This window comes from Protopterus annectens, chromosome 5.part0, assembly GCF_019279795.1.
Source record: "Protopterus annectens isolate FY-2018-M chromosome 5.part0, PAN1.0, whole genome shotgun sequence".
NCBI classification, from domain to species: domain Eukaryota; kingdom Metazoa; phylum Chordata; order Ceratodontiformes; family Protopteridae; genus Protopterus; species Protopterus annectens.
In genome coordinates, this window is record NC_056735.1 from 1,366,496,935 (window position 1) to 1,366,507,634 (window position 10,700).

Consider the following 10,700-nt stretch of genomic DNA (forward strand, 5'->3'; position numbering starts at 1 on the left):
ACCAGTTGAGCACTTATGAATTCAAAGTAACCAATAATATAGTGTCCCACACAATGAGTGCAGTTTTTAGTCAGTACATTCGCATGCTCTTGCCACCCCCCCCCCCCAGTTCCTTTGTTAGGCAGTGTCTTCAGGACAAACTTCCCCATGTAAAAATGCCATCTAAAACCAATCTCAAGTATATGGTTGTAAATGCTAGGAGTCTCAACATGAAACTGAACAGATTGGAAGCTGCCCTCACCTTGGAGGACGCACACATTTGTGTAGTCGCGTAGATGTGGTACTAGGCTGTGAAGAACAGCCCATTCATAGCAGGTTGCACCTCCTTCCACACTTTCAGACCAAATATTGAAGGAGTGACAAGTAAAGTGGTGGTGTATCGATAATCATTAAAGAGAAATACACACCCATATTGGTTGAACAGTTTTATTCAGTAGAGACACTTCAGGTGTAATTAACTGCTGGCAGGACACCTATTTAAATCATTGCCACCCACAGTACCCCCTTCAGGAATCAGGACACCCACTCTGACTAACTGTATCTACTTGAGTGCATGAAGATACATCTGAATACCAAGGTTTTCTGCAAGTTTAATAACCCATACATTAACTGGGTTAACTACTTGTGCTCAAACTCAATTGGCCAGTGGTTAATCCACTTTGTTAACTCCAAATCCCAGGGCCAGCTGGTTGACATTCCACACAAGGGGTGACAACACCCTTGATCTGGTGCTTACCAGTATAGTGTATCAGTGTAGCACCCCCCACTGGGAGGTGCTCCCTGGTGATATCTGACCACAACGGAGTCTCATTCAAAAATCTTTTACACAACCCCCCCCCCCCCCCCAGCAGCAGCTATATTAAAAAAACTTCTCCAAGGCAGATTACAATTTTTTTAAGAGATGGTATACATAGCTGCACTGCACCTCCTCCCCCAGATGGAACTGCCAGCTATGACGAGCTCTCCACCACTGCTTTATATGAACACCTGTATACATGGATTGACTGACTCAGCCATACCTGATAGGACCAAAACAACCTACACAAGGAAGAGCAAACCTGCCTGGTGGACAACTGGCAGTAACAGGCTTTACAATAAGAGGAAGAAATTGATGCCTAAGATTAAGATGGAGCGAATCCTCCTAAATTGGATACACTTCCTCCTCAGCTTAAACAATCAAATAAGACTTCTTGTGAAGCTCTCCAAAGCAAAGTACAAGTCCTAATTAGCCTTTTCAGCAAAGGACAACCAAAAGGCATTCTGTAGTTACAACTGTAACCTAGAAGGAAAGGCCTTCATTAAAGCCTTACTGGTAGTTAAAGATACCACATATAATGAGCCTGTGGACATAGATAACCTGTTGTCCAACAGCTTCTGTGACAACTTCACTCCCCCATCCCCACCACATGTACCTCATGTCATCCCTATAAACTGCCCCCTACCTTGTATCTGTAAACAGCAGGTCATAAATAGCCTCTGTAAGGCCAAAAATACTGCATCTATGGGACCTGAGAACAAGGTGATGCTTCCGCTGACTCTGCAATCTATAGACCCATTAGCTTGACTAGCCTTATCTGCAAGGCCATGGAAGGAATAATCATGGACCATAGAAACCAAGATACAGGTAATCTCCAAGCACTTGACTATAAAAATACATTTGATAGTGTCCCACATTCATGGATAAAAGAGTGCTTAAAAATGTATGACTTACACCCTACACTGACTAACTACATTACAGTGAGCATGACACAGTGCCAGACCACTTTGCAATTAAACCATGATAAAGGACAGATTATTATCCCAGGGATAAAAATTCAAAGGGGGATATTCCCGGGCGACTCTCTATCACCATTGCTATTCTGCCTTGCCATTAATCTGCTTACTTAACAGCTTAGGCCATAGCTATAACTTGGGTCCTAAAAAACAACAAAGTGTAAAGACTTCTCATATTTCTTTGTCGATGATTTAAAACTGTATAGCTCATCAGATGAGGAACTGGAGGCACAGCTGCAGGTTGTTAAAACTTTTTCAGATGATATAAGAATGTCATTTGGTCTTGATAAGTGTGCAAAAGCAATCTTGTAAACAGGAAAACTGTGGCACCAGGAAAACATCAGTTTGGGACAAGAATGTGATACAAAAGAACTTGAGCAAGAAGGAATGTATAAATATTTGGGAAATGATGAAGGATCAATAATAAAACATGAACAAAAGTGAAATAAACTTATTAAGGAATACTTTAGAAGACTTAAATTTATTCTGAAAACACCGTTGACATCTAGGAACAAAATCCAAGCTATAAACCAATTTGCTCTTCCTCTTCTAACTTACAGTTTTGGAGTGATTGGCTGACCCCAAAATGTGTTGGATAGATTAGACAGGAAAACAAGAAAGATGCTTCATGCTCATCAAATGATTTACAAAAATCAGTGTATACCAAGATTATATATTCCCTGTTCTGAAGGAGGGATGGGCCTCCTTGAAATTGATTACATGTATAGAGCTGCAATTGCAGGACTCCACCCATATCTACTGACCTCACAAGACCAAAATGTAGCGAAAGTTTTGAAACTTGAGGAGAATAAATCTAAGATGACTTCTCTGCTTAATTTAGCAGAAGTATATCGGCGTCAAGTAGGAATGGAAACCAAACCAGAGGTAGATAAAAATCAGTCAGCAAATGAATGTGTCAAAAAAAAAAAAAGAAAGAATATAAGGTGAAGAACCAGATAAGAAGCCTAGAAATGTGGAGAAAGCATAAATATAGCTGCAAGTATAGAAACCTTGTGGAAGAACCTCATGTTTATGGTTAAGGAGAGGCAAATTCAAACCAAGGGATGAAAGGTTAATACTGGAAACCCAGACAGTGGCCTACGCACATGTTGGTTTACAAAGTCCATTGAACATGTGGGAGAAACAGACAAATGTACATTTTGTAAGACCAAATTGGAAACAGTTGCACACCTTGTTGCTGGTTGCGACATATTCATGACAGAAGGACAGTATACTGAAAGGCATAATAATATGGCAAGATTGTTGCACTGAGGATTGGACCAACATTATGGTACTAAAGTGGCTGAAAAACATTGGAAACATGAGCCACAAAGCATTATAGAAAATTAAGTTTATATCACATGGGATCACCCATTACCAACAGTTCAAAAGATAGATGCTAGAAAACTGGATATAATGGTCCACGAAAAGAAGACAAGAGTAGCATTGATCATTGAAATCCCCATATCTAGTGACTACAGTATCTTGCAAAGAGAGAGACCACAAAGTCATAAAATATCAAGATCTGCAGGCAGAAATGAGAGCAATGTGGAACATACCCAGACAGTACCAATAGTAGTAGGAGCAATGGGTCTTAATAAAAAAAGGAATGTACAATTGTATGTAGATATGATTCTAATCCACGTAACCCCATACAAAATTACAGAAGTCAATACCGGGCACATTGCAGGTGCTGCAAAGAGCATTTTTGGCTGACTTCAAAGATTGAAACAATAGTAATTTCATGAACTTTATTCGTAGTTTGACTTAGGAATGGGGTCCATTCCTGTCATAGTACTAGAAATGCAAAAGAATTGGAGAAATTAAAAAAAATAGAGACCTTATAAAACAAGATGCAGGTAATCTCTAAACACTTGAACCTATACAGCCAAGCTGAAGTAATCCTAGGTGTCTCGGACACTAACCCCTACTCAGGTAGCATTGACAAAGTCACCCAACTAGGTATCAACTCATATATCGTTAGATGGGTCACTAAGTAGCTCACTGATAGAACTCATATAGTCAAAATAGGGGAATCCACCTCCAACAAAAGAGATGTAACAAGTGGTGTTCCACAGGGATCAGTCCTGGGACCTCTGCTGTTTGGAATCTGTGCAAAGTGCAAGTGAAAGCTAAAGGTCTGAGGTTGAATAAGTTTGATGTTGACTGCAAACTGGGAGCGGTCACAAAATCTGCAAAACAATGTCAATATCCTGCAAGAGGGTCTTACAAAAAGGAAATGATTGGTAGCAAAGTCATGGCCTTGGATTCAATGCAAAAATATGTATTCTCATTCCTTTTGGTAAAAGCAATGTTCACGCTAACTACCACATGAATGGCAACAACTTAAGTATGCACTCAGTGGTGAGAGACCTGGGCACACAGGGTGACAGCAACCTTACCTTTGACCACCATGTCTCCACACTGTTAAGAAAGACTTTCTATATTGCCCATCTCAGAAGTAAGGGCATTGCATCCAGAAAAAAAAAAAAAGCAGTTATGACCTCCCATTACTTTTCCATCATCAGGCCAAGCATTGAGTAGGACACCTCTTTGGTCTATCCTGTCCCTGCCGCATGTACCCCATAACATCCCTACATTCTTTATTGCGCATCTCAAACTTTTCCAGCCTCCTGCAGCACCTGCAGAAAACAGAAAGGTTCCTCAAAAGTAACAGTCAAGGTCTTCAGCATCAGTCTAAGTTGGATTGCCTGAAATCACTGTCACTTTCCTCTGTTTTATACAGACTACTCAGAGTTGATACCTGCCTTCCATAGAAGGCAATATGACCCAGCTTTATTGGAAATGCTGTATATCAGTAAATGAAATGGTACATGGGTTACTCACTTAAAAGACCTTATCCTTGGTGTAACATTAATAAAACATACAGGAAGAGACTGATTTGTCTTCCTGAGGTTACCATACCTGTGGAACAGAGTGCCACTTTACGTCAAACAGACTATCTTTTTAACACTTGTGAAAAAGGGATATGGACGGTTGGATGGGTGACTGTAAAATCACCACAGGGGTTCCACCAGTGTCCCTCTAGGACTAAAGCAATAGGTGTTGATTATAGAAATAAGGGTAAGAAATTGGCTAGGCTTGTAGGGGCCCTAGGTCCATCAGCATAGTGACCTCAAATGATCCTATGATCCTATATCTCACCTATTAATTCACCTCTCGTATCACCTTCCTTTCTCAAGATACTTTGTCTACATTTGTCCCAGTTAGTCTGAGTAACTCAGCATAGTGTAATAATCTTGTACAGTTTTTTTTGCATACTACATGAAAATGATATAGACACATCTACCTTTTAGTGATGTCTAGGAAATATATTACTCATGAAACATTTCTCTACTTCCTACTATTTTTATGCACTACAAGCTGCATAATATACACTGTTTATGCATAACATTTTCTATGTATTGTTTAATAAGTGTTTTTGACTGTATGCTACTACTGCATGTGTTTATAAACTAGCTAATTTTGGCATACTTTCTATAGTCATTCTAAGGGAAAACAGTATCTGTCAGTCTGGAATGACATGGTTGACAAACCTCGATGCTGTGCCAGAGAGGGTCCTCATCAGTAACCCACGGTGTTTCAGCTGCTGGGTAAGGCCACTGCCACCCCCATATTGACTTTTTTAGTTAGTGTGTCAAGGACAAAATTCGCACTGTAAAAACTACATCTAAAAACTAGCTGAAGGTTAAGTTGCTAAACGCTAGTAGTCAACATGAAACTGCACTCACTGGAAGCATAACATAAATATAGTTGCAAGTAAAGAAAACTTCTGAAAGAGCCTCATGTTGATCAAGAACGAACACAGGAATGGTTAAGGAGAGGCGAATTAAAAAACATAAATATAGTTGCAAGTATAGAAAACTTCTGGAAGAGCCTCATGTTGATCAAGAATGAACACAGGAATGGTTAAGGAGAGGCGAATTCAAAAAACATAAATATAGTTGCAAGTATAGAAAACTTCTGGAAGAGTCTCATGTTGATCAAGAACAAAAGCAGGAATAGTTAAGAAGAGACTAATTCAAACCAAGAAATGAAAGGTTAATATTGGCAGCCCAAGATAGTGGGCTACGTACACGCTGGTTTACAAAGTCCATTGAACATGTGGGAGAAACAGACAAATGTAGGTTTTGTAAAACCAAATCGAAACAGTCACACACCTTGTTACTGGTTGCGACACACTAATGGCAGAGGGACTGTATACTGAAAGGCATAATAATGTGCCGAGACTGTTACACTGGAAATTGTGCAAACATTATGGTATCAAAGTGGCTGAAAAACACTGGAAGCATTAGCCACAATGAATCATAGAAAATGATGAAGTTTATATTACAAGGGATCACCCATTACCAACAGTTCAAAAGAGAGATGCTAGAAAACCAGATATAGTGGTCCATGAAAAGAAGACAAAGGTAACATTGATCATTGAAATGACCACACAATGTGCCTATAGTGTCTTGCATACAGAGAGACACAAAGTCATAAAATACCAGGATCTGCAGGCAGAAATGAGAGCCATGTGAAAAAAAGATACCCAGACAGTTCCAATAGTAGTAGGAGCAATGGGTCTTATAAAAAAGAATTTACAATCATATTTAGATATGTTACCAGTTCATGTAACTCCATACGAATTGCAGAAGGAGTCATTACTGGGCACATTGTGGGTGCTGCAAAGAGCACTATTGGCTGACATCAAAGAGTGAAACAATACTAATTTCATGAACTTTAATCATACTCTGACTTAGGAATGGGGTCCATTACCGTCATGGTATTAGAAACCCAAAAGACTTAGAAAAATTAAAAAGAAGCAGTCCTCAGCTTGGAAGACTTAGATATTTGTGCAGTCATGCGGTACTGGTTCCAGGCAATGGACAGCACCCCAACCATACCTGGATACACCTCCTCCACACTTTCAGATCAGAAATTGAAAGCATGACAAGTAAGGGAGGTGGTGTATCCACATTAAGTAAAGACAAGTATCCCGCCAGATTGGTCAAACAGTATGATTGCCATAGAGAAACTTCACATGCAATTAACCATTGGTAGGACACCTATTCAAGTCATTACCAGCTGCAGAACCCCATCCATGAGTGGGGACACCTACTATGCCTATTTGAATCTACTTGAGTCTAGCAAGATACATCCAAACACCCTAGTTTTGGGTGGCTTTAACTACACATCCATGGACCAGGTAAAGTAATTGTGGTCTAACTCACTTTACCAAAGGTTACTCAAATTCTTTAACTACAGTGCCCAGGGCCAGCTGATTGACAGCCCCACAAGGGATGCCAACAACCTGGATCTAGTGCGATTCAATATGTGTGACCACTGTAGCACCACCACTGTGAGGTCTTCCCTAGTGAGATGTGACCTCAAATCAGTGTCATTCAAAGTCAGTATCACACCTGAACACCCCCACTACCACCGGCAGCAAATAAACTGCAAAGCTTATCCAACGCAGATTTTAAACTCAAACTGGATGGTATAAATAGCTGTACTGCACCTGTCCCCTCAGACGTGATGGCCAACTATGCAGAGTTCTATACCAATGCTTAATACCAACACCAGTATAACAGCATTGACTCTGCCATCCCCAATAGCACCAAAACAAGCACCTCAAGGAAGATCAAACCAGCCTGGTGATCAACTGACATTAATAGGCTTAGAACAAGAGGAAGAAATTGTTGTCAAAGAGTAAGACTTAGCCACACCAGAACTGGAAGCACTCCCTCCTCAGCTGAAGCAAACAAGTAAGACTTCTTGTGAACTACCCCTAAGCAAAATAGAAATCCAAATTAGCTTCCACAATTAAGGAGAACCATAATGCTTTCTTTAGTTACATCCATAACCTGAAAGGAAAGATCCTGATTTCTGCCTAACAGTGAGTTAATGATACCTTTCCAAGCACCAACAGCAAATGGAAAAACCACAAAGGGCCATCAGAAGGAAAATTCTAGGTTTTTGGCATCTGTCCTATACAGATCATCTGAAATTACTGTCACTTTATTCTCTTTTATACAGAGTATCAGCAGGGATCTATGCCTTCCATATAAGGCAGTGTTTGACCCTGCTTTATTGGAAATGCTGCCTATTTGCAAGTCACGTGGTACACGGGTTACTTGCTCTGAAGAACAGCACCTGGTATGTGACAGTAGTAGAACCTGGTGGAGAGACTGATTTGTCTTCCAAAGGTTACTACACCTTTTGAATGGACTCCCACATCATGTAAAACAGAGCACTTCATTGGCCCTATTCAAGCACATTCTTTTCAATTGGATAGGTAACCATAAAATGCACCCACTGGGGATTCCACCTGTGTCCTTCCTGGACAGGGGTATACTGCTGCTGATGGTGGAAATAAGAGTAGAATTTGGATAGGCTTGTAAGGGCCCTAGAGCCATTAGTCTAGTAACTTCTTGTGATGTTATGCTCCTATAAGTTGAGCGGGATGTCCATAAGTAAAAATAAACCAGCTATGCACACATATACAGACATATACAGAAAGCATACTGAAATGACTACAGGAAAACATTACCAGCACAACAGACACAGACACACACACATACACACACACACACACACACACACACACACACACACACACACACACACACACACACACAGCCACAGAGACCCACAGACACACACTTGGACAGAGCCAGAAATAATGGGGGATACAGAACCAGTAAAAATGTATAAACATTGCTGTTACAAAAATAGAATAGTGATGGAGTGGCCTGAGGCAATGCAGCAACTGCCTCATGTACACTGACAACCCTCTCCTCTTATCTCCCAACACTCAGACTTGTGAGATATGCACTTATATATCCAAATTGGAAGCCACACACTCTCCAGCCAAGACCGAAATAGCTGGTCAAGAGGAGAAGGTCAACACTTGCATCACAACACATGGAACGCATAGCCCTCCAGAACACACACCATCACTGCCTTCACATAAAAACACAAACCACATGCCCACCTTTGCGGAGGCTCTCAATAAAAATCTACCCAAACAGCAGAGACCTCCAAGGCAGAAATGCACTCGACCACCACAACACAACACTAATGACGAGACACATAACTCTCATAAACAGTGTGCCACTCAACCAAAGCCCCTAAGGCAAAACAGCATGCCCAGCACACTAGTCATAGGTGACTCGATAGTGAGGCACACTGATGTCCCACTCACTAGGTTGAATAAGGAGAAAGTAACAGTCAGCTGCCTGTCAGGTGCCAGGATCTGCCATATAACACACGCACTCAGGTCCCTCAACAACAAGTACAAATATGACTCGGTCATTGTACATGTGGGTGTGAATGACCTGAGATGTACCTCCCTGGACTACATGAAGAGACATGGAGGACCTCTCGGATTATGTAGCCCATGTGGGTATGACCCTAGCCCTGAGCAGCATCCTACCATCACCCAGAATGATACCACAGTACAAGCAGAAAATGATTGATTTCAACAATTGGCTAAGTTTCTGGTGTCATTCTAAAGGGATCCAGTATCTGTCTGCCTGGGATGACATGATTGACAGACCTCGATGCTTTGCCAGAGATGGCCTGCATCTGTCACCCCTGGGTTTTCGGATACTGGCCAAGGCTCTTGCCACCCCTATAGTGCCTTTTTTAGGTGGTGCTCCAAAGACCAAATTACCACCATAACAGCTACAAACAAATGCAATATGAGGGTCATGCTGCTCAATGCTAGAAGTCTGCATCTCAAAATTCACTCGCTCAAAGCACTCCTTAAAATGGAGACCATCGACATTTGTGCTGTAACAGAGACCTGGTTCAAAGCAGCAGAAATCACCCCTGCACTACCAGGCTATAACTCATTCCACACCTTTCGGCCCCAGAACTTGGACCAAAGCTCGGAAGGTGGTTGTGTTTCCATATTCATAAAGGATGCGCACACTTCCAGACTGGTAACTCAACATAACACATCAGAAATGCTCCAGGAGCAGCTAACATTGGGTAAGACAGAGATTCAGGTTGTAGCCTGTTATAGGTCCCCAACCATGTCCCAAGACCTTCACTCCACGTTCCTAAGCACCCTGGAGAATATTAGGGTCCAACCTAACATACTTATACTCGGTGACTTCAACTACCCCTCCATTAACTGGGAAAAGTACTCATGTACCAATACACTTGCCCAACGTTTCCTGGAATTCATTAATTCCAATGCCCTGGACCAGCTCGTTTTTACCCACACTAGAGGTAGCAACATCCTTGACCTGGTCATTACTAACATGGGCGACCATTGCTCTAAACCAGTAATCAACTCCTCCCTGGTTAGATCCGACCACAAACTAATCACCTTGGAAATCCACATCCCTCCCACCCCTCGCAAAGGTAACCACAATGAAAAACTTCTCCAAAGCTAACTTTGTGCTCCCAAGAACAGAGGTGGCTAACTTCACGGCACCCATGCAAACGGAGAATACCTGCATGACCGTCAAATCATACACCAATGCACTGTATGAACATGTACACAAATGCATGGATCTCGCCATACCCAATAGAACCAAGACGCACTCCTCCAAAAAAGGAAGCCAATCTGGTGGTCTTCTGCCATAAACAAACTCTACAACAGAAGGAGGAAACTGATGTGGAATAAGGTGAACTCCCAATATTGAAAAAACTCCCTTATCAGCCTCAACAAAAAGGTGAGATCCCTCATCAAATCCTCTAAAGCTAGCTATGAAAACAGAATTGCAGCAGACAGTAAAGAGAACCACAAAGCCTTCTATAGTTATGTAAAGAACCTCCATGGCAATACCCAGATTTGCTCTGAGCTACTGCACAATGGTACCTCCTATACCAAGCCAACAGATATTGCCAGTATACTGAGTGACAGATTCAGTGCCAACTTTACCCCCCTCCCCAATGGACCAATCACA